We start from the raw sequence: 24,826 nt of genomic DNA, 5'->3' as shown, positions 1-24,826 counted from the left end.
GAGTGGGAGAGGGAGAAGCAGGCCTCCCGCTGAGCAGGGAGCCCGATGCGGGGCTCGATCCCAGGACCCTGGGATCATGACCTGAGCCCAAGGCAGACGCTTAATGACTGAGCCACCCAGGCGCCCCTGCATACTTTTATTTTTAATAGACACTACCAAATCGCCCTCCAGTGCAGCTGATCCAGGTCACACTGCCATCTCGTGCCTCATAGCTCTGTTTTGGGATTAAATGTGATCATTCCCATGTAGCACTCAATTAATAGATGCTATTATTGTTATCCATTTCCACTTTATATTATCAACTTTCAGATTTCTAAAAAGAATAAAAAGTCATATTTTTGTTATTTTATTTTTTTGAGGATTTATTTCTTTATTTTAGAGAGAGAGAGAGAGAGAGAGCATGAGCAGGGGGAGTGGCAGAGAGAGAATCTCCAAGCAGACTCCCTGCTGAGCACGGAACCCCACGGGTGGCCCCATCCCAGGACTCTGAGAGCATGACCTGAGCCAAAATCAAGAGTTAACCGCTTAACCGACTGAGCCACCCAGGTGCCCCTTTTTGTTATTATTATTATTTTTTTTTAAAGATACAGAGAGAGAGAGAGAGCATGAGCAGTGGGAGAGGCAGAGGGAGAGAGAGAAGCAGACTCCCCGCTGAGCCAGGAGCCCGATGTGGGGCTCGATCCCAGAGCCCTGGGATCATGACCTGAGCTGAAGGCAGACGCTTAACCATCTGAGCCACCCAGGCGCCCTGCCCCTTTTTGTTATTTTAACTTGCATTTCCCAGATGGGCATTTTTTCACTTACACTTCCATTTACATTCCTGTTCTTATGAATCGAGTGCTAACCTACAGTCTTTATTTTTCTATAGTGTGTTTTGTCTTTGCGTTCATTGACAGAACCTTTTGGTATATGCTTGATACTAAGGCTTTGCCTCTTCTATCTGTAACAAATATTTTTGCCCAGCTTACATCTTGCCTTTAAACTTTGTTAATGTGTTTTCTTCTGTAGAAGGTTTTACTTTTGATATGTTCCAGTGTATCAAACTTTTCAGTTTTTTTTTAAATTGAAGTATAGTTGACACACAATGTTCCTTTAGTTTCAGATGCACAGCATAGTGATTTGACAAGTCTATTCATTATGCCTTGCTCACCACAAGTGTAGCAAACTTTTCCTTTTAGTTTTGTGCATTTTGTATTTTATTAAGAAGGTTTTCCATTCCTAGGGTCATAATGACATTTTACCAAGCAGTGAAGCTTCTGTGGGTTTCCATCTGTTTTGTTTTTTCAAGGCTCCTCAAATTCTGATCCAGATTCTGATTAAAAAGGCTGGGCCTCATAATCAGAAATTATTAAATGTTTCATCTGTACTTTCTTTGCAAAATTAAGTATCTTCACACACACACGCACACACACACACAAGCACACACACACACACAAGCACAAATAATACTGGAAAAATGTTTATTAGATCAGTGGATTGTATCAGTATTGATATCCTGGTTGTGATATTGCACTATACTTTTGCAATGGGTTATACAATCAGGGGAAAGGGTACACAAGATCTGTTTGTATTATTTTTTACAACTGCATGTGAATCGATAATTATCTCAAAATAAAAACTTTATTAAAAGTCTTTAAAAGACAGGACATCCTAAATTACTATGTTTTGAAGATAATCCCAAAAGAGAAATTACTGCAAAGTCTTAGCAATGACAGTATCTCTGAAGTAATAATATAGCTTTTAAAGGGCACTACCTAGGGGCCCCTGGGTGGCTCAGTCAGTTAAGCATCTGCCTTCGGCTTGAGTCATGATCTCAGGGTCCTGGGATCGAGCCCCATGGGGCTCCCTGCTCAGCGGGGAGTCTGATTCTCCCTCTCCTCTCCGGCTGGTGCTCTCTGTCGCTATCTCTGTCTCTCTCTCAAATAAATAAATAAAATCTCTAAAAAAAAAAAAAAAGGGCACTACTTAGAAAAGAAAAACTCTAATATATTAAAATGAATCACCTGGCCTTATACTTTCTAGAAGTTTCTTTCCTTTCATGACCAACTTCACAGATTTCTTACAATTTTTCCCCAGTTTTATTGAGAAATAATTGACATATATCACTGTGTAAGGTTAAGGTATACAGCATGATGGTTTGATTTACATATATTGTGAAATAATCACCACAATAGGTTCAGCTAACATCCATCTTCTCATACAGATACAGTAAAATGAAAAGAAAGAAAAGAATAAAGGAAAAAAATTTCCTCCTTGTGATGAGAACGCTTAGGATTTACTCTCTTAATAACTGTCCTGTGTATCACAAGCAGTGTTAGCTAGAGTCATCCTGTTGTACGTTCCATACCTAGTACTTACTTATCTTATAACTAAAGTTTGTACCTTTTGACCACCTTCTTCCCATTCCTCCTCCCCCCACCTCCCACCTCTGGTAACCACAAGTCTGATCTCTTTTTCTCTCAGTTCAATTTCTTTTTGTAGATTCCACATTTAAGTCAGATCACATGGTATTTGTCTTGTCTGGCTTATTTCACTTAGCATAATGCCTTCACGGTCCATCCATGTTGTCACAAATGGTAGGATTTCCCTTTTTTAATGGCTGAATAATATTCCAATATATATATACATACCACCAACTTCTTTATTCATTCATCCACTGGTGGACACTTAAGTTGCTCCCATGTCTTGGCTATTGTGAATAAGGCTGCTATGAACATGGGGGTATAGATGTCTTTTTGAGTTAGTGTTTTTGTTACCTTTGGATATATTCCTAGAAGTGGAATTGCTGCATCATAGGGTAGTTCTATTTTTGGTTTTTCGAGGGAACTGCATTCTATTTTCCACGGTGGCTGCACCCATTTACATTCCCACCAACAGTGCCCAAGGGTTCCTTTTTCTCCACATCCTCACCAACATTGTTATTTATCTTTTTGATTTCAGCCATCCTGACAGGTGTGAGGTGATATCTCATTGTGGTTTTGATTTGCATTCCCCTGATGATAAGTGATGTTGAGCATCTTTTCATGTACCAGTTGGCCTTTCATATATCTTCTTTGGAGAAATGTCTATTCAGGTCCTTTGCCCATTTTTTAATCGAGGTTTTTGTTTGTTTGTTTCTTTGCTTGCTATAGAGTTGTATGAGTTGTATTTTTTTTAGTATGTTTTGGATACAAACCCTGTATCAGGTATGTGGTTTGCCAATTTTTTACCCATCCCATAGGTTGTCTTTTCATTTTGTTGATGGGGTTCTTTGCTGTGCAGAAGCTTTTAGTTTGATGTAGTCCCTCTTGTTTACTTTTTTGTTTTGCTTGTGCTTTAAGTATCATATCTAAAAAATCATTTCCAAGACCTATACCAAGCATCTTTGTTCCTGTGTGTGTGTGTGTGTTTCTAGGAGTTTGTGGAGCAGCGGAATGGGGGTTAGGGGTGGGAGCTGTTCTGGCTACTGTCACTTTCCCAAACAGGCTCTCTGGTTGAGAGGGGCAAGACTTTACCCTCAGCCTTGCCTTTGAATTAATCTCCCTGCCTGTGTATAGCATGGGAAGCCTCCATGCCTGATACTGGCTTCACTCCGGGGCAATCAGTTCTGTCTGCCTGTCTGTCAGGCTCGAGCGCCACTGGGCCGCAACACTTCCAGGAACTGTCACCGGTCCTTCCAGTCAGATGGAGCTCAAAAATACTCTCCACAGTGGGGCTGTGACTCAGGTCCTTGCCTGAATATGGGCATACAAGGCCCTGGAGTTGGCAAACTTCTCATATGAGGGTCCAAATCAGGCAGATCTGTACACCGCCACTTTCTGTGGTCGGAGTGCTCCCTGACTTGACCCTGCAGATGACCAGTGATGTTGGTTGGGATTACTTCTTGGGCACTGCAGTGCAGGGATGAACTTGATCTGCCAAGATCCCTATGCTGGTTGTTGCAAACTTCTTGCCCCTTCTCCATCACTCCGAGTACCAGTGGTTGATCCCCACAGATTCCTCTGCAATCCCCATGGTGTGAGATCAGAGTAGGGGTTCCTGCAAAGTAAGCCACAGTGCTGGGGGAGCTAGTTGTGACCCCCTGTCCTCCATTCTCTTTTTCCACAGAAACTGGAAACTCAGGGGAGACCTCTCCAAGTGGTGCTCTCCTGGTCTGGGGGAGGGTCAATGCTGTCAACAGGTAGCCACTTCTCTTACCCTTCTAATGCAGTTGGTCTTGGTTTGTGTGGTCCAGGGAAGGCATTAGACTCACCCTTGTGTTCTAGGATTTTCTGGGTGGTATCTTGGTCTTGAAAAGGTGTTAGTCATTCTTGTGAAGGGAAGCAAAGTCAGGAACCACCTGGTCGCCATCTTGGTGACATTGCTCTGTTACATTTTTTTATATTGAGCATTTTGCCAAACTCTGCACACTTATTCTCATTCATACCTGACAGAAATCTCTAAGACACATATTATTTTTTTTCTTATTTGAGGATACTAAGTCTCAGAGGGGCTAAATAACTAACTTTAGGCACACACAGCTGGTCACAAGTGATTTGGTTCCTCATTCTTTATATCATGATTACACCTCTGTCAGTCATTTTGCTTTCCATTTCCAAGGTGAAGGCAATTGTTCTGTTTCATTTTCTCACTTATAAAATCTTACTCCCTTTTCTCTTTTTCTAGAACCATTCCAGTGGGAAGTTGTAAGGTAAATACTTTTCTTACTCATCAATGCTGTATGGAGGCCCAAAAGCAATTATGAGAGATGCAATTTTGAAATTGAATAAGTAAGCAGGCCAAAAGTTCCCTGAATATGATGAAGAGAAGAATAAAATTGATTACTCATTTAAACATCCCCTCTGGAGACACTACAATTGATGAATTTCTATCACTCCTTTCTCTAATACTTCCTTCTTTCTTGGCACAAGGCTTTCATCAAATTCAAAGAATGCTCTGGGCATTAAAAAGAGCTGAAGGAGTGTGTAATGGAGATGAATAGAACATAATATGCTTAGGTTACAAGACAATTCTTCCAGGTCATGAGGTCTTCCAACTTTTATGTTAGTGTATCTTCAAAAAGCTTTATTAAACTAAATACTCTTTCCCAATTCTTTAAGTTGACCTTTAACTTTTTTCATTATAATGTTAAATATGGACAAAGGGTATATTTTAAGTTCTGACATTTTTTTTAGAGAGAGAGAGCGTGCGCACGCATGTGTGTGTGTGCGCGCGCATGCGTGAGGGGGTGGGGGAGGGGCAGAGGAAGAGGGAGAGAGAAAATCTTAACCAGGCTCCATGCCCAGCACGGAGCCTGACATGGGGCTTGATCTCAAGACCCTGAGATCATGACCTGCACTGAGATCAAGAGTCAGATGCTTAACTGACTGAGCCACCCAGGCGCCCCTAAGTTCTGACATTTTTAAACAGACTATTACATCCCTCCTGAAGGTATCCAATGGAATTTGTTATGACAATGCTACTCATCATCATCTATTTAAAAAATTATATGAACAAGCTCTTCTTTAACTGTCAGAAATGTTACACTATTTCTTCTTCTTGACTTTATTTTTCCAGTTACTTATCCCTCAGAAGTTTTACCTGCTATCATATATTTCATCCTAGAAGATCTTTTACTAATCAACCTACTTATCTTCTATGCAATAAATACATGTACTTAAGGGGAAATCTAATTTTTAAAAATTTCCTTTGAGCAGGTAGTATTGCATATTAAAAGTTTTTTTAAGGATTGAATTATCATTACAATTATCATTAGAAAAATGATCAGGAACAGCAAATACATTACAGGTTTTGATAAATAATTATTAAACAGAAGTTAAAATCTTAATGGGAGTTGCACTTCTTAATAAGGTAGATAATGTTATTTTTACACAGTTTATACATCCAAGAATGAATGATACTTATCCTTAGGATGAGATAGACGCAACATAAATTCACTTGCTCTGTTCTATTTATATACTAAGAAAACTTGTCACTTGAATAAAAGGATGGGAATAGCAGGAGCTTTGTTATAAAACTGCCACCCAACTCCTTCCAAGTTCTATGACAAAATTCACATAGTGATCTATCATCAAAAGTTATTTTTTAATAATCTATCAACCGGTAATCTGTTTAGGTCTCTTTTATTTTGATTGATAACAAAGGATTAGAAACCCCTAAATTATAAATTTAAGACCTCAGTCTTAAAAGTCATTTGCTTTCTCAACACTATTACAGATACTTTAAATTATCTTTTGGTTGGCACTTTGGAGTGTGTTAGACTCCAGGGCAGTGAACCCTAATAAGATTCAGTGTGAGGACCTTTCTTCTTTAAAAAAGGAAAAGGACTGTTGCAAACGGGGGTGGGATAGGGAGCCAACCTCAATTACAAGTTTGCTCTATAGGCAGACCATTTTTAGGAAAGAGAGCTCAGTGAACCTGAGGATCTGGAAATTCATCCCCTAAAACTCTGCTGGAATTTTCAGTACCCGTCTTTTGTCAGAGTCCACATATGTAAATGTGGAGACCACTGTGCAAAGTCACTCTTGTCCAAAACTTTGGGAAAAGTCTAGAGCACGGCCTAATTGGGGGACTCCCTTAGCTCAAATCCTGGCTCATCTCCTTTCTAGCTGTTTGATTTGGGGCAAATTACTTAACCTCTGTGTGCTTCAGTTTTTTGATTTGTAGAGTGAAGATAAAAATGGAATATATGTCACAGGGCTCATGTAAAGATTAACTGAATGGATATGTGGGAAATGCTCAGAATAATGTTTATTACCGTCATCATTATCACCATCCTGAAATGACTGGGGATCTGGGAAGAAGAAGGGGAACACAATATGATTGAAAGAGCAGGAAGGGAAAATGGCAGGTGTGAGTGTGTATTTGTAAATATGTATGTGTATGTGTACAGGTATATATTAGAATTTAGAAAATAATTAGAAAAGTGCCGTTATTCAAATGCAAGTTCCTTGAAGGTAGCTGACACTTATAGTTTCTGTGGTCCATTTCCACTTTGTCCTCTTTCATATTCCCTGGCACATTGCTGTATTCATAATAGACTCTCAATGAATATCCAGTAAATGGGGAACAAAATAAGGAGAGAAAATCATTGCTGGTAAGCTGAACCACACGTTATGAAAACAAATTATTAAAAGTAGCTCAAGTCCATCCGTGGACGATCATGGCCCTGGAAGACTGGTGTTTTTTTCCTGAAACTGATTTTCAGGATCCCGTGCCACTGCTAATTCCATTGACCCATGGCTGGCTGGATCATTTGCAGGCCCCAGTGCAAAACGAAAAGGCAGGGTTCCCTGTTCAAAACACAGGAAAAATGCCTGTACTAAAAGATAAAGCTTTTTCCTTTCTTCTGCAGTTTCTCTCTGGACTTGCCATGTGTTTGTTTGTTTTTTTAATTTAAAAAATTTTTTTCATCTGCCATTTAATGTCATTCGAAGCAAAGAAAAATAAAAAATTTAAGCTATTAGTATGAATTTCACTCTTCGGGTTTATATGGTACAGTGCTAGTTTTAACTGTGAATAAAAGAGCATTTAACTCTTATGCAGAATCACTGAAATTCCACAATTCATGTTTTGTAGCTCATAGGTACATATATATTTCACTCTTCCCAGAACAGTGGGAACACGGTAAAAAGCCACTCACTTATTTTCATTTCACTTCTTGACACACATACATTCCACCAACACTCTCCCTCCTGCTTACTAATGAGTTAGGAAGGTCTAAGAGGAAAGGAGAAATAAATGCAGAGTGCCCGATCTGTCCCTTTCCTTCTATAGCATCATTTTCAGTGTAAGCATTTGGTTAATAAAGGAAATAATGTAAGAATGGAGATAGTAGAGTTCCATGGTCATTCATATTTCCTAGAATGCTATTGCATTTTTGCATTCAAAGGAAGTTCTAATTCACAGAGAAAACATGGCTTCTTGGGGTTGTTAGAGATGTAGCCTACTTACCTTGGATTCCCCTTGAGTCCCACTGAACTCCCACACCGGGCGGACCCCCTGGGATTCCATGTTCTTGGGCCATCTCAAACACTAGTCATGAATGGGGACACAAGAAACGGCAGGCACACATATTGTGTGTGCATCTCCTCTGCTCACAGGCACGCTCCATCATCCCGGCAGACTTTGCTAACAAAATAAATGACTGAAGATAAAATTATTCTGCATTTTGAGGCGGCAACTGCCCAGCATGAAACCAAGTGCCAGGCCCTATGGAGCACGGGGCCCTGCATGACTGCAAGACAAACACAGGTATTAAGCTGGCCCTGCTCTTAACTCCTCAAGTAATCGTATGTTTTCCGAGGATATATGCTCATCCTCACTTGCTTGCACAGTTGACTGAAGAGAGCTTTCTCGTTCATGTGCAGTACCAGTGCGAGGTACCAAACAGCGAAGTTTCAAGTGGCTAGAGTTCCTTTGTGAAGACCCTTGTTTGGAACTTGAGGGTGCACTAAGACTTCCCTTGACTATGACATTTGTGGGGAGCACGGATGTATGCCTCCAAGATCTCCCTTCAAGGAAGGGTTTGTTGCCCCAGCTCTCCACTCTTTCGGGATCTATCTACCTGAGAGAGGACTGCCTCTGAGCAGGGTCCGCTGCAGAGAGCCACCAAGTTCATGCCCTTCCTGGGCTGGCCCACAGTTAATGACTGATCAAACTTGGGTTATAAAGACCCAGACATTTTGGTCCAGTTGGGGAAGGGTTGCCAGACAAAATACAAAATACCGCGTAGGATGTACTTCTGCCAAAAAGTTATTTGTTGCTTATCTGAAATTCACATTTCACTAGATGTCCCATATTTTTTTTTAATGTATTTATTTGAAAGAGAGAGAGCATGAGCAGGGGGAGGGGCAGAGAGAGAGGGAGAAGCAGACTCCCCACTGAGCAAGGAGCCAGATGAAGACATGGGGCTCGATCCCAGGACCTTGGGATCATGACCTGAGCCGAAGGCAGATGCTCAACTGACTGAGCCACCCAGGTGCCCCTCCCATATTTTTATTTGCTGAATCTGGGAATCTGAAATGAGGGACAACTCTGATGGGCCCTGTGGTCTCCAGAGCCCCCTCTAAGGTCCCCCTAGACTTTGTCTGTCTACTTAGCTGTTCAACTTCTCCCTCTGCCTAATCTTGCTTCCTTCCCCTTCCTAACAAGTACCTCTCATGCCAAATTCTATCTCAATGCCTGCTTCCACAAAACCCAGTGTGCATCAGCACTGATATTTAAACCCAGGTAAAGGCATCTTGTCACCTCTTGAGAAGATTGATCAGTCAAATTTGAGCACAAACCCAGCATCATTCACAACCTACTAATATCTAGCAGCTCCTGAGACAAATATTGAAGCTGGAAAGACCCAGAAGAAAGGCTCCAAAACAAAGATAACAGATTTCATAATTAGATTTTATGACTTTCACATCACTAGGCATGTATATTCACATGGACACATGCACACACATCCACTTGTAATAGAAGTTAGCGAGAGATGTTTACATAAAGTTTTAACCTAAAAGCAATTGATAGTGGAACTTCTCCTGATTTCTTGAGTTGTTTTTTCTTTTTTTTACAAAAATCAAGCAGGAAGTGTAAATAAATGAAGATACATTACCTTAGAAAGGAGAAATGTGAACTATCAAATTTCTATTTGGTTTGGTTAAGAATCAGTACATGACAGTGATTAAATATTTGGCTTCTGGAGTTAGATGGAGATGAATACATAGCCTGACTTTGCCGCTTAGTACCTGCAAGACTTGTGGCAAGTCATAAATTTTCTGAGTCTCAGTGTACTCATTTGCAAAATGATGATAATAATCATACTTATTCCAGAAGGTTGTCATGAGTTTTTTTTTTTAAGATTTATTTATTTGAGAGAGAGAGCATGAACAGAGGAGGGACAGAGAGAGGGGAAGAAGCAGGTTCCCCGCTGAGCAGGGAGCCCGACACGGGGCTCAATTCCAAGACCCCAAGATCATGACCTGAGCTGAAGGTAGACGCTTAACTGACTGAGCCACCCAGGAGCCCCTGTCATGAGGTTTAAAAGAAATAAAGCATGTAAAACACCTAGCTCAGGGCTTTTCCATAATATTTGCATTAATAATATTTTTTATTGTTAAAAGAAAGGGAAAATCTTTCTTAGTGCTTGGTTCCTAATAGGCAATAATCATGAGGGGGCCAAGTATATTTTCTTGGCTAGATTAATATTGCATTTATCCCCTTCACTTTACAGAAGTCTTTTTCTATTAATGCAAATTCCTGCCTCTAGCCAAAATGCCCAGATACATATTGAGTTGAAAAAGTTATTAATGTTACGATGGCTATTAACACAATGACAACAGTTATTTTGATTTTCTTCTCAATATACCTGTGGAGCACTTGTTAAAGACAGAATATTAGTTTAGCCAAAAAAATAAGCCCAATTCAAATGGTTAATGCCTAATAGCAACTGGGTAGTAGACTCAATTTCCCTTTAAAGCAGTGACATACATTTTTTCCACATTTTAGTATTTTTTTTTACTCGATATGTATATTGTGAAAAGATTCTCTCACCAAATTCATTAACACACCCATCACCTCATGTATTTAATTTGGGGGGGGGTTGTGAGAACATTTAAGTTCTACTATTTGAGTAAATTTCAATTATATAATACAATGTTATCAACTATAGTCACCATCTTACACATTAGATCTTTAGGCATTATCCATCTTATAACTGAAAGTTTGCATCCTTTTACTGACCTCTCCATATCCCCCACCCCCCACCCCAGCCCCTGGCAACAACACCATTCTATCTGTTTCTATGAGTTTGATTTCTTAAAAATTAAAACAAAAATTTTTTTAGATTCCACATTATAAGTGATACCATGCAGTATTTGACTTTCTCTGTCTGGCTTATTTCACTTAGCATAATGCCTTCCATGTTCATCCATGTTATCGAATGATAGGATTTTCTTCCTTTTTAAAAAAGGCTGAATGATATTCCACTGTTTGTATATATCATGTTTTCTTGATCCGTTCATCCAGTGACACAGTGACAGACACTTGGGTTGTTTCTATATCCTGGTTATTGTGAATAACCCTGCAGTGAACATAGGAGTACAGTTATTTCTTCAAGATAATGGTTCTGTATCTGGGATTGCTATATCACATGGTAGTTCTATTTTTCATTTCAAGAGTCAATATTTTCTTTAAAGATTTTATTTATTTATTTAGAGAGTGAGCAGGGGGAGGGTCAGAGGGAGAGGGAGAGAGAGAATCTCAAGCAGACTCTGAGCGGAGCATGGAGCCTGCCGTGGGCCTCGATCTCAGGACCCTGAGATCATGATCTGAGCCAAAATCAAGAGTCAGAGGCTTCACCGACTGAGCCACCCAGGTACCCCTAGAGTCAGTATTTTTTAATTGTACAAATATAGTAGCTCATTTCCAGGGAAACAGTATCACACAGGGCATTTTGGGAGCTACTGGCTAGTGTGGGTTGTCATAGTGATTTTGGAAAGGTCGCGGAAGAGGGTTGCTAAAAAATATTTGTACAACTGTGAATTAGTACTTCATAAGTAGAAGCATTGCAATCTTAATGGATTTGTTAGTGTCTTTAGGAACGTTTTCAAAATTTTGCATAAAATATAAAGGTTTGGAAATTAAACCTCTTATAATTCTCATAGAAATTCTTTGATGTGGGGCACCTGGGTGGCTCAGTCGTTAATCGTCTGCCTTCGGCTCAGGTCATGATCCTAGACTCCTGGGATCCAACCCCACATAGGGACTCCCTGCTAAGCGGGAAGCCTGCTTCTCCCTCTCCCACTCCCCCTGCTTGTTTTCCCTCTCTCACTGTTTCTCTCTTTGTCAAATAAATAAATAAAATCTTTTTTTAAAAAAGAAATTCTTTGATGTGGTCTCTATATTAAATAGAAGAAAACAGAATTTATGGGAGATTGCTATGTCAAGTAAGGCCCTTTGGTCTTCTGATAAGTTAGATGACAGTTGTCCTCTCTCCCAGTCTTTGCCCAACTTGCCTGGTCATAAGCAGTACTTGGTTGTATTGCCTTCAGAGATTCTCAGATAAGGGTTGCAAATTTGCCTTTTTAACATATATATCACATGATTCTTAGACCAGTTCGGGAAACTACTACCCTCCTTCATACCTCATTTTGTTTTGATAAATAGCTCCCTTTGGCCTTCCAAATATTAGGCTCAAATTCAAGCTACCTCACAATCATAAAAGTAAGTTTTGTACCTCCCACTGACTACCTCTTGTCAACCAGATGGACTAAACTGAAAAAAAGGAACAGAGAGGGAGTTGAATTTGTCAATATTCTCCTTCAAATCATTGCCCGTGGCCAGCCCCATAAGATGAACTGGGCCCAGGTATTCCTAGAGATTTTCTTAGCTAATGCATTCTTTAACTCTCAACTGTGGTGCCCAGGAAAGAAGAATTTATCACAAATACATGCATTGAAAAGAATCTTTATCTGTTTATCCCAATTTGTTCTTTTAAAAATATATATAATATGTTAAGAAATTTATTGGATAAAGTAATATCTCTGTTGTACTATAAAGGGATTGTTTTTCCAAGAAAATCAATCAAATGCTTTCATAACTTGTTACTAATAACACTAATATTGAATAATGGGTAAACTAGTTTGGGTAACTTCCCAAAATAATTGGGTTTTCCAGGAACATTACGGAAGATAAACAGCAAGATCAATAAGTCCTGAGGTTGCAAGAGTCATTATTGATTTATGACCTTGCTTATTTCCCAGTAAAATAATTGCTAGAGAGAAGTTGGCTCATGTTTACAGATCATAATAATCTTGTGAGAAAGTCTTTCTAAGCCCAAAGTTTAAGCACTGGAAAGAACAAGTGATAAAAAAATAGTTTATTATTGTACTGAAATTTATAGCACATGTTTTATGTGAGTATAAAATTTCTTTACATCATCTCAACAATTCTGTAACAAGAGCTATTGTTAACCTTACTTCATAGGTTAGGAAAATTGAACTTCAAAGATGTCAGGTAACTTGTCCAAGGTCACATACACCCAGAGGTTTGCAGAACCAGGATTCAAACTCAGTGTTCTTTTCCCATGCTTCAGTGCTTCTTAATATCATATAGATTTGGCCTAGAGAGGGCTAAACAGACTTTAAGAAACTTAGGATGCTTAGCAGAAATAGTCATTTGCATATTTATGACATCACTGCAATTTTTATACCTGATAGTGGAATTCCCATCACCATTTCCAGAATACCAACATTCCTGGGAAGGTCTATCTGAAGACAGACAATAATCAAGCAACCAAAGACCCAGGAGAGTACAGCATGCATGGCTTGATCAGTGGAAGTGTTGATATTAATACTGATTCAATATTCAATACTAATTAGACTCTCTTACTGCCCTAAGATTTCCTTCTGAATTCATTTTTGTTGTTGTTGTTATGTACAACCTTGAAGGGTTATTCTTTCTCTAGGGCCCACGGAATCATGCTTAACTCATCCCAACCATAGACAAGCCCTCTGGAAATCCAACAAATTCACAGTTGCAATTCTTGCAGCAGTTTGTATCCCAATGAGATAAGTAAGCAATTTGTATAGTTGATTTTGTTTCACTGCTATGCACCTGAGATGCTAAGAAATTAGATGACTTTCTGAAAGTCTGAGGCAAGGGTGAACACTGGGTGAAGTCTTTGTCTTTCACGCCATTCAATAATGAGAGCCATTACATTTCCTACAAATGCTTGGCAGCCATTGTGATAGCAATGATATGAGAGCCTAAAAGAGAAGACACCTCACATGGTACCTATTCTCTTATTATCCATCACTGATGACTAGTCGAGTATAGAAGACTATACTTCCTCTGTATCTGGAGATGGGTTGATTTCTCCATTTCTCTGTTCTCCACTCCTCAAAATTCTTGCCCTCCTTTTAATTTTTAGGAACAAGAAGAGACCAGAGATACCAAGGCCATGGATGGAATTAGAGAACTATGTTTCAGGGATCACCAGTGCTCTGTGCCAAGGTATGAACAGGATGATAGATAAATTATTCTATGACTTTTCACAGACTTGTTTTGCATAAAGATGCAGTGGTAAGTTGTCTAACCTCCGTTAAACTTGAAGATCACTGAAGACAGAGATTGTATCTGTTTTACTTACCATTTTATCCCCATCATATCAAATAGTGCCTAGCACATAATGGACAATTAGCAAATACTTGTTGAATAAATGAATACAAAAGAGTTATCGTAGCCATTATCCACAAGCATTCCCCCAACCCATTGATCTAAGCTACAGGTGAGTGGCGAATGGGAAGGATTGAGAACTTGAATTTCCAGATTCTACCCTCATTCTATGGAAGAAACAGCAGAACCAACTTGGCCTTTGATCCTTTTCCTATTAACTCCATGGGAGGAGGGTGAGGCCCTGTTCAGTTTATTTCAATTACCTAAATGTGGATTTATCATGAAGCTAAGAAAGCTTACAAAGTTCCCTTCCAAGGCCATAGAAGTGGCCTGAGCAATATATTCACAGTATGCATTTTTGTAAAAAATGCAAAATAAGCTATTTTAACCAGTCATTTAAGACCACTGACTCCTTTTATGACAACTTTCCTTCTGTCACATTTCCACTCATATCAGGTAGCTGTAGAGTGGCCACAGATATTTCTGGGAATTCTGTTAGAGGGAACTTGAGCTGGGCTTAATTTTAATGTAGAGTTAGTGAAGTATACTTGTGCGGGAGACAGTCACTTCCACATAGAGTTAATGTATTGTTAGCCAATCAAGGGTAAGAATGGCTTCCTGAAATACTCCCAGCACCACTATGTCAGTGCAGGGCCAGGGGTTGTAATGCAATAATAGCACGATAATCTTCAGGCTCCACAGATCTTAGATCTGGCTCTGGTTAGTAGTTCTCACTCCAAGGTAATGTGCAAGATTTGCTCAACAGCAGTACAAATGTGGCTCTCCCTTTAAATACTCCCCCTTCCCTTATCAGTTTCCATCTTTCTCAGCTGTCTCTCCTGCCTTCATCTGGTCACTATCCAGGATTCCTTCTGCATCCAAAGAGATTTTGAATAATTTTATTAATATCTTCAATGATTATGGATATTAATTATGGAAATTAAATGCTAGAGTCAACAGCAATCAAATGAATTATACTCCACCTGTATTTCATAAAGAATAACCCTTAGCAAAGTTAAATAATATGTATTTCCATGATTAAAGGATAGCTATATATGTATCATGAAACATTTATGTGTTTGAGGAACATGAAGGTGTAGTGTTTCAGGTAGGTTGTGAATTGATGGGTAGAAAAAGTACACAGACAAACATACACTTGTGATAGATGTTCTCAATTATTTTACTAAAGCTGTAGAAAAAGATGACTACACAGAGCATGAGCAGATGCAGTATATGTTTACATGGATTTCCCCTCATCCTGGCTTTCCTATGGGATATGGAACTGCCTATGTCATTCTCTATGATGAAAGAATCCCTCCAGAATTGAGAAATAAACCAGATCTTGCTGTACTACTTCCTTCTGAATCTATGTACTTACTTTATATTCCAAAAGAACTTATACCAATTACTCCATTTAATTTTAAATTTAAAAACATTTTTTTAAGATTTATTTATATTTGAGAGAGAGAGAGAGCGGGAGGGGCAGAGGAGGAGGGAGAGAGAATTTCAAGCAGACTCCATGCTGAGCTTGGAGGCCGACGTGGGGCTTGATCTCATAGCCCTGAGATCACGACGTGAGCCGAAACCAAGAGTCGGACACTCAGCCAACTGTGCCACCCAGGCACCCCTCAATTACTCCATTTAAGAATATTTTTACAAACGTGAAGTTTTCATGATATGCTAGGTATTTTCCATTGCTTGACCCAGATCCACTCTGACCTCCATCTGCTCTGTGCCCCAGGAAACTGGCATGAACTATCTATCAGTGGGCTCCATTGCCCTCTGGCTTCTAGCTGGGTGAGCCAATAGGAGACAATGGCTGAAATGGGAAAATGGCAGAAGAATGAGGTTGGGATATTTTTTTTTCTCTGTCTTTTCTCTGGGATCACCATGGGTCAGCTGTTCCTCTCTACTAAAGGCTACAACTTCTGTCAGGCAGCCCCCCCCTCAACTTCATGTAGATCCTCTCTCTGAGTTCCAACAACTGTGTCCTCCTCTTGCTCCTTTGAGGCCGAAGGGTGGTCATGGTCTCAGTATTGCCACATGTAGAGAACTACACTACCCTTTGTTGATTTTCTTATCCCTTGTGCCCATGCATTTGTAAATATTCCCTTTATTAAACTCTCCCCAAATTGCCTAGTTCGAGTATGCCCTTTATTATGCTGAAATGCTGACCAAAAGATACCCCAGTTTTTTAAAAAAAAGATTTAATTTATTTATTTGAGAGAGAGAGCATGAGCAAGGAGAGGGGCAGAGGGAGAGGGAGGACTCCCCACTGAGCAGGGAGCTCAACACAGGAGGCTCAATCCCAGGACCCCAGGATCATGACCTGAGCTGAAGGGAGATGCTTAACTGACTGAGCCACCCAGGCACCCTCCAGTTTTTTGTTTTGTTTTGTTTTGTTTTGTTTTTTAACAAACCCAGTACCAGCAAGGCCACATCCTCATCTTCATGAGAGGGAGCAAAACCAGCATCTTAGGAGCCCCAAACCCCATCTCCTCTCATAGTGCTCCAGGGTCACAATAAACCTGTACTCCCACAGAAGCACCCTACCCGTGAAGGTTTTAGAGAATGTCAGATCTCCACGTTAGAGAAAGCAAGAGTTACAATGTACAACTGTAGAGGACAGTGGGCATAACTAGGGAGCAGATGTGAACAGGAGACATGAATGTATTTGGTTTTAAATTTGAACATGAATGAACACGCTTTATATTTGTTAGGTAGCTGATTATTTTGTCTTATTGTTCAAAATGGACGATTCAGTTTTACAATACAGAGAAAAGGCAACGGGCACAATTAACACATTGTATTTATTTGCCGTACCACCAAAAGGTGGATTATCTCAGCAAAATTAATTAACGTTACTGTCAAAACACTTTTAGTCCATCTTTAGCAAGCAAGACTTTTTAAAACTAGTGCAATCATCTAACAGTCGTTAGTAAATGAGACATTAATAGAACTGGTGGAAGGAAGTAAAGATTTGACACAGATTTGCAAGTTCTTCATTCTAGATAAAATCCCTCTGCTGCCAGCTTGTCACAAGCCAGTAACCAGCAATGACTGTGACTGGAATTATGTTCAGAAAAAAATAAATAAAAAATTAACCCTCTACTCTAGAATCTAATGTTCTGAAATCTCCAAATCTACTTTTTATCTGTTTTCTTTTGACTCCCTTTACCACACATCACCAGGTATTTGAGAAGAGCATCCGCCATAAAGCAGAGAGATCAGGATAAATGCACAACAACAAAAATGAAACTCAGAGAAAAGAGACAAGTTGAGAAACAAAAGCACTTAGTATTTTTAAAAGATTGATAATGCTATTTTATTGATGAAACAGGAAAAGAAGACCACGAAAAAGAACAAAGAGCAAGCAAGAGCTTTTATGAAATAAATGAATAAAATGATGGCTGAATTTTTTTTTAAATGTGAAAGATGGAACATAGTCAAGAAAATCTTCCAGAAGACATATCAAAAAGAGAAAGGGATGGAAAAGGCAAGAAGTGTTTAGCATGTATTTTTTTTACTTTTTTTTTTTTAAGATTTATTTACTTTGAGAGAGAAAGAGGGAGAGTTAGTTGGGGGAGGGACAGAGGGAGAGAGAGAATCTCAAGCAGACTCCACACTGAGCACAGAGCCCTATGCGGGGCTCCATCCCAGGACCCTGAGATCATGACCTGAGTCAAAATCAAGAATTGTCAGTTCAAACAACAGAGCCATCCAGGCACCCCTGTATTTTTTCTTTTAATATCATTTTCCTTTCATCAAATCATAGTCACTTCAACTATGTTCCCTGAATCTACATTTTATAACATGACCAACATACTTTCTGTCTAATGATGTGCTTCTTTGGCTTACATCCATTTGGTCATATGGTCCAGTTCAAAATTCTCTACTAAGAGAGTTTCTTTTCTTTTGTTCTGGTGACTTTGACACAGACGCAGAGCAAAGGGAAGCAACTGCCTTTTGACTGGTAGGAAGAGTGTCATGTGTCTCAAATGTCCCAAGCAGCCTCTTTCCCAGCTCCCAGGACCATGTTCATGGTGGGAACTCCTAAGTGTCAATATTCAGTCATGAGGTTTCTCCAAAACCTACTATACATTAATACGTGTATTACCAACTACCGTGCATTCCAATTTTCCATAATAGCCTTCCAAATACTCAAAGACAGAAAACAATGTGCTGTGATAGTTTTCTTTTTCAGAATCATAATCTTCAATTTTTATCCACTTGGAAGAAATTGAAGAATTTCTCTGAAGACTTTGAAAGCAATCCCCGGGAGCTGGGGTAAGTACAGGACTCTGGGGCTCAGGGATGTTTCCATCCCTTTTTACTTTCTTGTTTGGGTAGCAGTCCGTGGTTTTGATAAGTCTTGACAGGTTCTGTAGGAAGTCAGTGTCATACACTATGGCACGTCAGATGGCACGTAAATATTTCTGTATTCACCAGAAAAGAGCTGCCATTTCCTCATTCATTCCTTTGTTGAACCGATACTTACTGAATATTTACTATGTATAAAATCTTATCCGAGGCATAGGTTACTCAAGGGGGATCAAAGAGGACATAATCCCCAACCTCAGGAAGCTCACAGTCCTTTCGGATGGACACTGGTTTACTCACATTTACTGTTGCTTTTGTCTCATCTTTCCAGACTTCAGAGGCCCCTTCCATTGGATATTCCAAACATATCACCTTGTATTTTTGGCTGTTCCCCCTTTCATCCTTCCATCCTCCAGTCTCCTGTCCCCTGACCTGCATTTCCCTTCACCTGCTCACATGTATTTTTCTTCTTTAATATTTCTTCTCTGTCAATTAGGAACCCTTTATCCCATCACAATCCCTGACATATAGTTAATGCTGTACACAATTGTGGAGAGTGAATGAATACCTAAATGAACTAAGGTCATATATAGGTGAGTTTTAAGACTGTGAGAGCAGCGGTTTGCAGGTAAATGAAAGAATATTTTGGTTGGAGTAAGTTTGGAAGGGCTCATCATTCACACACACACACACTTTTTAAAAACTCAAGTAACATTACATCTTTCTATGATCCTTGAGACATAAAATCCTTCACCTCAGTGGGCATTCAATAAGTATCTGACTGATGCCCTGAAGTTCACATGACTGTTACAAAAGCATTGACTGACTGAATTTATGTAGATTGAATATTCATTTCAACAATGTTTGGAGATGGATTCTTAATGCACTTTGTATGAGCTTTCAAATCCAAGTGGCCACTGTAGCTTTGTGGCTTTTAAATCAAGTCTTATTTGTTACTCCTCACGAAGCGATTTAAGAGGTTGTTGACTATTTTATGGGACATTCTTGCTATCTGTTATTCTATCCGAATTGCATGCTGATCCCTGCTGGAGGAGGGTAGCAGTGCTATAAGTATATTTTATTCTATAGTTGTGTACTTTTATTGTAGATAGGCCTAAGAAAATCAGATTAAGCTAATATATCTATACACTGAACAATTCTCAGGGCCAATGGAAATGACCAGATTTCTTGGGATGAAAACAGAGATCACAGCTTTCTCTGACATCGATCTCTCTGTCTCTCTCTCTCTCATTCTGTCTCTCTAGGAGGGTCCACCTCATTAACTGCATCATCTCCCCTAGATTTCTTCCTGATATTCAACTTGAAAATCTCCCACTGCTATGACCCACCCTCTAAACTTGTCTCCTGAGCTCTGCTGGACCTTGACAGTTCATTCCACCTCATGATATTCATGACAAATTCAAGTTTTCTAAATAATTCTTCTAAGAATCTAAGGGAAATCGGGGAACTTACTGAAGGATAATCAATGTCTCAATGTTCAGATTCCTGATCCTGTGACTATAAGTCTGGCCAGAGATCAACTGCTTTGACCACCTTAACTCAGGACCAAATCCTCTTCCTTCCCTCTCTTCAGGTTTGAAATGCTAAAAATCATATGTCCAGCCACCTTGAAGGTTAAGGTTAAGGTTTACAGAGACTTGGCACTCTCATTTATTCATCTGTTCAATCCACAGATATTTTTCTTTGTTCTGAGCCCCTGTCAAATACATCATGATCATGGGCCTGGAGGATTGTACCGTCCAATTTGGGGCCTCTCTGTCTCCTAGTACTTACAGAAAGAAAATTGCTCCCCTGACTTTCTCTAGGATTCCTTCTCTGAGTTTCAAGTCAGCTTTGCACATATTCTTGGGTTGGCTGTGGCTCTGGGCACTTGTGTTCTAGGAGTCCTACTCTCATTCTCAACTCCATCTCCTCTCTCATTGTCTCATGCCAGTTATTAAGCCTATTGGTTCTGCAAAACTCTTGTTGTTGTAAAACAATTATAGATTCATAAGATGTTCCAAAGATAGTACAGAGAAGTTCCACATACTGTCACTCAGTTTCCCCCAGTGGTTACGGCTAATGTAATTCTAGTACAATATCAAAAGCAGAAAATTGATGTTGATACGTGTGTGCATCATCTCTGTCAGTTTATCATGTGTGTAGATTTTTGTAGCCACCACTGCAATCAAGATACAGAACTGTTCCATCCCCACAAAAGACGTCCTTCATGCAACGACCCCTTTGGAGTCACACCAACTCCCCTCCCTCCACCATCCCTGGCCTCTGGCAACCACGAATCTGTTCTCCATGATTTTGTCATGCAAAGAATATTATATAAATGAGATCTTACAGCATCTGCCCTTTGGAGATTTCTTTTTTCACCCAGCATAATGCTCCTGATAGCCATCCAAGTTGCTGCGGCCATCAATAGTTCATTTCTTTTGATTGGTGAGTAGTATTCCATAGTATGCAATGTACCCCTTGTTTAACCATTCACCTATTGTGGGACATTCAGATTGTGTTCCGTTTTTGGCTATTACAGATAAAGTTGCTCTCAACAGACACTGATTCACTGTTCTCTTTCCTTCTTGTTTCCATGGCCTTGATGGCAAATTTGCAGGCATCCAAATGGTTTCTCTCCCATAAGTAAGGTATGCTTTTTCTGTGTACTTTCAAGATTTTTTTCTTCGTTTTAGTTTTCAAGAGTTTACTTACGCCATGTCTTGGCACAGATTTCTTTGGGCTTATCCTGTTTGGGGTTTGCTCAACTTCTTGACTCTGTAGGTTTATGTTTCTTGCCAAACTTTGGACATTTTCAGCCACTGTTTCTTCTAGTTCTTTTCAGCCCCACCCTCTTTCTCCTCTCCTGGGATTCTCATGACAGAAATGTTAGATTTTCTGTTATAGTCCTCACATGCCCCTGGGAGCTCTATTACTTTTTTCTGGTCTATTTTCTTTTGTGTAGGTAATTTCTATTGTTCTGTCTTCCAGTTTACTGATTCTTTCCTCTTCCTATTAAAAATCAAGCTCTAATTTCTGCATCAGGGATACTAAATAAAATAATTCTAATTCTTGCCTTCCTGAAGCTGACCATAGTAGGAGGGAAGACCTTACATTGTGTTACTATTGTCAGTGGGCTTATGTGGAATGCCAAAGGAGCATAAAAGCATCTACTTTAACCTCAAGGGAAGGAAGGATGCATCTCGGGGTGTAGAGATGATTCCTTGAAGAAACTTATTCAGAGTGTGTAAGGACTGCCTACCAAAGGGGCTCATGGGCTTTTTTCTATAGTAGAAAAAGGAAGAGGAGTTTCAGATAGAGGTAACAGCCCATCCAAAGGCAACAAGATGTGAGGCAATAAGGTGGAATACATACTCGGAAACTATGAAGACTACACCCCAAACAAGTGCTTCTTACATTTTAGCATGCAGACAGTTCTCCCAGAATATTTGCTAAAATAAAGATTACTGGTCTTCCCCTTCCCCCAAGATGTGCTTAAGGGCCCTAGAGATAAGAACAAGTTCCCAAGTACTGTTGATGGTCTTGAATACCATAATTTGAGTCAGTCTGGGTAGCAAGGACCTAGACCACAACGGAATGCCATCCAATGATTGGGTGTCAATCACATCTCCAGGGGGTACACCTGTAGATTTAATGCATACTTCACATTATCATATCGTACATCTCCATGTTTTCCTTATACTGAAATGTGATTCGGGGAAAGTACAATACAGAAACTCTGACGAAAGCTGAAGGGTCACTTTATAAAGCAATGGGAAAGGAACTTATTGAACAAATGAATGTGTTAAAGAAGATTAGAAGAGAAATTATTTATTAAGGGAACGGATGGCTTTTTGGTGGGCACTCATTAAAAAAGCATGTACGTGCACTAATTATAAATCATTTGTATTTGCTCTTTAAAGGAGACCTTACACCAGATGATACTTAATTAGTCTGGTTTTGCTTCTACGTGAACTTCAAAGTACTAAAACCACCCTCCCCAAGGTAGACAGCAGTCACAAAGCTTGACCACCACACAAACACCCCCAATATCCTCTCAACTGGGGAGGAGAACTGAGTCAAAGTCCTTGAACTAGCTACTGTTTCTTTTCCTGGTTAATTATTGTTAGGATATTCTCAAAGAGATATACACACCATTTTTGCAATTTGGTGTGTTGTTTAAGAATTCATGGCCTCCTGATGTTTCCCTGCAGTCTGAAGATTTTTCTCTCAGCTGATGTTGTCAGGTGAATGTTGTGAAAATATGTTTAGGGCACTGTAAATGATGTCCCAGTGGGAAAACACAGCCTGAACTGATGAGTACAAAGGGCTCTTAATGAGATAAACTGTTAACAGGATCTTTACGGGCCATACGCAGGCTGGGCATTTTGAAGCCCAAATTATGTGTATCTTTTTAAGATGTTTTGACTTTCAAAAGCAGAATTTAGCACATAGAGGTATTAAAGATGATATACTCCTTAAACCATTCTTCCTTCAATATTACTGGCTATTATGTTACTCTGGTGGGCCCTGGGAAGATATAACTTCTATTTAAAAACTAAGCTCATGGGAAAAGAAAGTAAAAGGATTCTTCATAGACTTTCCCCATTATACTGACAAGGCCAATGCTACATACACACAGGACATGACCAAGTGGCATTTGATAGATGAACAAAATGTTAAGTGATTGAGTGCAACAAGCCCCAGAATACAATTTCATGCCATTGTAACCATCTACATGTGCGTGGCCCAATCATCCGATACATTAAGATGTAATTTATAAATTAAAACATAAGCATCCAATTTATAAGCATCAATCATTAAGTGAAAATACAGATTATGGAAGCAATATAAAAGCCAGAGAATTATGTCCAAATTTCAGATTGTTTTTCTGTTTTCCATGAACCATGAAATCATGTTTAATCTGTTAATCAGTTCTACCTCTCCGCTATTATGTAAAGCCACACGCTTTCTTCAGAAGGAACAATATTTTAATGCTGTCTGATTTTGCTGATGCACTTCAAAGTATTAACTAGATATATTCTTGTTTATAGTATATGTTGTTTAAAGCAAGCAAAAATAATGATTATGCTAATACTAGTACTTATTAACAGTTGGAACTAGACTATAACGAGCCTGATTGGTGATAATGTCCTAAAACTCCCAGATTAAAAATAATGTTTTGCTTTATGAAATCTAATGAAGATTACCATGACTCAAGTGAAGACCCCAGCATGATGGAGCCTGTGCTTGATTTTTTCTTCAACCACTCCCATGAGACCAGGCTGCAAAGTGTGAAATCTGCATGTTCTTTCCTGACCCTGAAAGGGATTTGCCTGACAGAGAAACAAAAGGCAAAAAGAAGGGCCTAGACTTGCATCCAGGAAGTTCCGGCCCATTCTAGAGAACATTATGCTTGAGGTTTTACTTTCCAAATTGATTACTTGAGCATCACAAAGAGGCAATTGGGCTGCCATTTTATTTCCTCCATATTAAGCAATCTCCTTCAGTGTATTTATTTTCCTTGAACGGACTGGGTATTTAAAAAGAAATTTCAGCTGGGGTTCCCTCCTCATTTGCAGACCTGTGGGACAAAGCAATCTGTCGTAGAAGTCTGTAGCTTCGTTTCCATTGAAAAAGGGCTCTGGGTTTCTCAGTTATAAAGGATCGTATACTTGGGAGAGCCAGCAACTGAATTTGGTTTAGAATTAAGAGAAATGTGACTTAAAAAAAAAAAAAAAACTTGCTTCTAATAAAACTCAAATGAATAAAGAGGACCTATGTTCCTGAGTGAGATCATTAAGAAACAATGTGGTTGGGGGCCCTGAGTGGCTCAGTCAGTTAAGTGTCTGCCTTCGGCTTAGGTCATGATCTCAGGGTCCTGGGATCTAGTCTCGTGTTGTGCTCCCTGCTCAGCGAGGAGCCTGCTTCTCCCTCTCCCTCTGCTGCTCCTCACTGCTTGTGCTCTCTCTCTCTCTGTCAAATAAATAAATAAAATCTTTAAAAAAAAAAAAAAAAAAAACGTGGATGATGTAGCACAACTAAATGGTAATTGGTACAGTCGTTTTGGAAAACTGTTTAGTAGTATCTACTAAAACTAAATATATGCATACCATATGACACAGCAGTTCTAGGCCCCCCCCAAAAGAGTGCTTATATCTACAAAAGATACGTACAAGAATACTTATAGAGCAGTACTCAAAATAGTGAAAAACTGAAAACCAAGCCGAATGTCCATCAGCAGTAGATTGGATAAATAATTTGGGCTGTGTTCAGACAGTGGAATATAACACAACAGCAAGAAAATAAATTACAGTTACACACAACAATATAGATATTGTGGAGTAAAAGTTTGTAT

This window comes from Mirounga leonina, unplaced genomic scaffold (assembly GCF_011800145.1).
Source record: "Mirounga leonina isolate KUSES-001 unplaced genomic scaffold, KU_Mleo_1.0 Mir_101609, whole genome shotgun sequence".
Taxonomy (NCBI): domain Eukaryota; kingdom Metazoa; phylum Chordata; class Mammalia; order Carnivora; family Phocidae; genus Mirounga; species Mirounga leonina.
Note: the sequence above shows the minus strand (reverse complement) of the source record.